Source organism: Acyrthosiphon pisum, chromosome A1, assembly GCF_005508785.2.
Source record: "Acyrthosiphon pisum isolate AL4f chromosome A1, pea_aphid_22Mar2018_4r6ur, whole genome shotgun sequence".
Classification (NCBI taxonomy): domain Eukaryota; kingdom Metazoa; phylum Arthropoda; class Insecta; order Hemiptera; family Aphididae; genus Acyrthosiphon; species Acyrthosiphon pisum.
The window spans coordinates 52485854-52490634 of record NC_042494.1 but is presented as its reverse complement, the minus strand read 5'-3'; positions in this window follow the sequence as shown (position 1 = coordinate 52490634).

Sequence of the window (4781 nt, the reverse complement as noted above, 5' to 3'; positions counted from 1 at the left end):
ATTTTTACCCCCTTAAATACACATTATAACCTGGGAGGTAAAAATAATGTACTATACAAATTCAATGGGAGGTAAATATATCCTAGTATATTTTAAAAAGATCGTTTATTGTTTGCTAGGATATTTTTACCCCCCTGTCGAACCATTTTACCGGGGGAGGTAATAATATCCTAGTATATTTTTACTGGGGGTAAAATTAACCTAGTATATTTTTACCGGGGGGTAAAATTAACCTAGAATAATTTTACCCCCCTTAAAATTTTACCGGGGGTATAAATATCCTAGGTTTATTTATTACCCCCCGGTAAAAATTACCTAGTATATTTTTACCGGGGGGGGTAAAATTATCCGGGGGTAAAAATCGCCTGTTACAACGGTTCACCAGTTCTCATTGAGCATCGTTAGTTTTAATATTAGTGTGAATTTACCCGAGGTTAAACTTAAGGTAACAACATTTTCTGGGGATTTTGGTGTAGATGTTTTTTCGATGTTTTAATTTTGGACAGAGTTACGAGCATTTATACATTTTAATATTTTACCCACTTAGACCCAACGGCCGAAACAAACGACCGGAACTCACTTCAAAATTAAAATATCGAAAAAACGAATAAAGTAAGAACTAAGATTGTTTATTTATTGAATTCATAGTTGACTGTAAATAAAATTATTTGTTTATGGGGATTTTATTTTTCAAAAAAAGTTTATATTTAAAGAAAAAATAAGTAGATACTATAGGTAAAAATAGTACACCATTAGCATATTTAATTTTTAGATTTTAAAGCATTCCAATTTATACCTACCTAATCTGGGTGTTGGATGTAGTAATTCATTTTTATATTTAGCCCCAAGAAATTAAACTATACGTCAGCGCCACTGACTGCTACTATCAACTGAATCACCTATTTGAGAAACGACGTAAGTCACAAAATATCACAATTTGAGATATTGCATAGAATGTGTTATTAAATAATAGACGGATCGTGTGTGAACATTTGCAACAAAAAAATATTTAATTTTAAGACTGATGCACCACTGTAAATAATTAGTATAGAAGAGAAATAACGTGTCCTGGACTTGAAAAATTAAAATAATATTTTAATAATAATATTTTATAGTTGTTATTTGGAAAATCTACCGAAAAAGTAGGAAATCTGGGTGCCAAAAAATACAACAGTGGCACCATCTGTACAAAAAAAAAAAAAAAATAAAACCAAATTAAAAATTAAAAATTTAGTTTATTGTTGCAGATTAAAATAATAATAGGAAATAGTGTATAATATATTGGTTGCTATTGGTTGATCGGGCATGTTTGTTGATTTGTTTTATTATCTTTTGTCAACATATATATATAAATTAATGATTGAGGGTAGATTAGACCTCTGGGAAGAAGATAAGCTAATTTAAAAAGGGTTAAATTTGGTTTTTTCTATTCATCGGATTTTGGTAAGGTTAGGTTAGGATATGATTTTGTATTAATTGATTATATTAGTCCACCGTAGGTGGAATTAAGTAAAAACGACAAACTTGGTTTAACTTTGATACTTAAGTGTTAACTCATACCCTTACGTACAAACAGCACGGGGTGCGCGATCAGCTACCGCAGGTCTACCGTAGATCTATCGCAAAATGGAATGTCATGATCTCATCATTTTGCTTCATCAGGTATTGAAGCTACGTTGTTGGAAGTCGGTCGAACGAGGTATTCAGCACTCAAGTTGCCGTTGAACATTCAAACTAATGAAACTCCAACTTAAAACCTTTCAAGGAATTTTGCGATGGCCAAAGTGTTGCAGCAAATCAAATTTATCGGTTGGGATGAATTCATGATGGCACACAAAATATCTTTGGGGAATTAGATGCAAGATTTACAAAACAACGATAACCGGTTTGGTGATGCTATGATTCTATTGGTAGGTGATTTTCGACAAACATTACCAGTGATTCCATTATTAATGCCAGCAGACGAACCTAATGCATGTTTGAAGTCGTCTATCTTATGAAAATACTCTCAAATTAAATATGAACAAGCTAGTCGAATTGTAGAATGAATGATTGTTTTTCAAAACAATTGCTCGAGATTGATAATGGCAAAATTCTCTGCCAATTTTTGTCACTTTACTAAATCAAAAACCGAACGCATCGAGATGATGTTTCTAAAAAGAAGACGATTCCACTTCAATTATATTTCGGTTATTCATTGCATAAAACATTCGTCACAAAACTGAAGAATAGTTTTATTTTTGTAAAAAAAAAACTTTGTATAGTAAGTAATAACACATAAGCATGTTACGACGACTGCACGTTTTAAGACAAGGAAACTCTTGATGGATGCCTATAGGCATTTTAATATATTTTAAAAGCACGACATATATTATATATTAGTGTAGGTACATTATGTAAGTATGCGTTCCCTGCCTCCTCTTGTCATGGGTGGCCAGACTGTGGCTGTAGGTTCCAAGAGTTCTAACATCCTCTGAAATATTTTTCAATCTACGATATTGAAGTGGGGCTACAATATATTTGAAACTTATCCTTACCGAAAACCATGGATGTGGTTATATTAAACCATATTGTATATTAATCTATGTGGTTAGGTCATTTGGCTAAACATAAAAATACCACAACAGTTTTCAATTAGTCCTTTTTAATAATGGAAATAATAATAATGTCTAACAAAAAAAAAAAAAAAAACATAATTATAACAATATATTCTTTTGCGACACGATTAATCAAATTTGTCAAACCTACACGATTAAGCATAAAAAAAACTCTGCAGCGTTGCCATTTTCAATTTTGAGCTATATTATACAAAAAAAAATTATTAAAAAATAATAATAATAAATTAAAAATATTGTACGAATTAAAAAAACAACATGATTACATAGTCAATAATAGTTATATTTCATAAATCTGTTTGATAATGATAATAATAATAATAATAATAATAATAATAATAATAGTTATGAAAATAATAAAATTAAAATATGGTTAAATTAAAAAAAATTACATGATGTGCAACATCGCATAAAATAGTCTATGCTCAATCGTGTTGCTAAAAACATATTATGCTCAGTTGTGCTTAACCGCTCAAATTACATTGTGTGTTTGATTGCAGTTTGAGGTTACCACGTGTTCAACACTGAGTGCTTTCCACACCAGTAACCAATAACCACAGTTGAAGCTGTTTTATCATTAGAAAAAAAATACGTAATTATACGATATTATTTTGATTGGATATTGAAAATATTTTTAATAAATAATAAATACTTTGACGGAATCTCGTGGCGGAGGCAGCTACCTCCATCGTGTCCGGGTATTTTCACTCCTCGGCAAAAGCTCGCTGGCGGTCGCCCGCGCGTGAAATCGTTACGGGAGAGCGCTAACCTGCCGTGATAGTGATACAAAATATATATTATAATAACAACAATATTGTATAGAGATAGAATAGTGCTACGCAGTGAACAGCGCATAAATTATATTATTATTATTATTATTATTATTATCATATACAAACATACGAGTGCGAGCGGTTAAAATAAAATGCGTCCGAACCCATATGTGACTAATAGCCCCTTCGTCGTTGCCGTTTATTATTATTATCATTATCATCATTGCGATTTGCGGCAGGTCGTGGTGGTTATCAGGTGCGCACATTTATAAGGACGCCGCGCGAACAATGACGCCGCGTCGCGATTCTCTCGGGCCTCCTGTTATCCGTGCGGTATCTATAACCACAATAATACGCTCCCGATCGCCACTACCGCCGCGTAATAACACACAATATAATAATAATAATATAATAGCGTGCACTTCTCCGCCACTGACCGCCACTGATGATGATAATATAGCCCGTCTTCGTGTCCGACCACCGAGCACGCCGCACATAGTATGTGCCGTGTAAACTGCACAGATGCACGATGCACCACGGAGTGCATCGTAATAGAGATTGGGTTGCATATTTTATTATTTTTGTCGGACGGAGTTACGGAGCTCTGGATTTATGGTAGATTAAAAACGCACCTCGGCTAGGTGAAACGCGATTTTCTGAAAATTATTCAATTTATAAGCAGTTGTAGAGACACCCATAAAAATATATAATATATTACATGCTTGAGAATATTTAATGATTTATAGCTTTCTAAAACTTATCTCAACTGCCACAGAGCTAAATACCGTCAAATTTTAAAAAAATGTTCGTAATTTTAATCCAATAACACTGTTTTTCTACCACTTGTTTCTTCATATTATTCATTGTCATTTATTATACGTACCACGACATGAAAAATCTCATTAACTATAATTAATCATGCAAAATTAAGGAAATTGGTATCACCTGATCATCTGCTGAAAATTATCAAATGAAATTGTATCTTTCCACAATTACTTCAATAGGTGTAATCAACTTAATCGATCTAAAAACAGATTTATATTTGGCTCAAAGTAAGATCATCGAGATTGATCTGACCAATTTTGTAATCTGAATAATATCTTATATATCAAATAAATTTAATTTGTATATTTAAAAACAACGAGTTTTGATCACAATTTACAAAAAATAATTTTAATTTTAAAAAGTAACTGACTATAAGTAAACTTTATCATCAATTCAAATCTGCTATTTATGCTGCAAATAGATCGATCAGATTGCTGAAATATATTTATATCGTAATATATATGTTCATTTCGGTGAAAATTCTTGGATTCAACCTTAAAAGTTAAAGTGTTTTCAATTTTATCAACATATGCATGTGAGCGTGTCGATTATTAAGAAAACTATTATT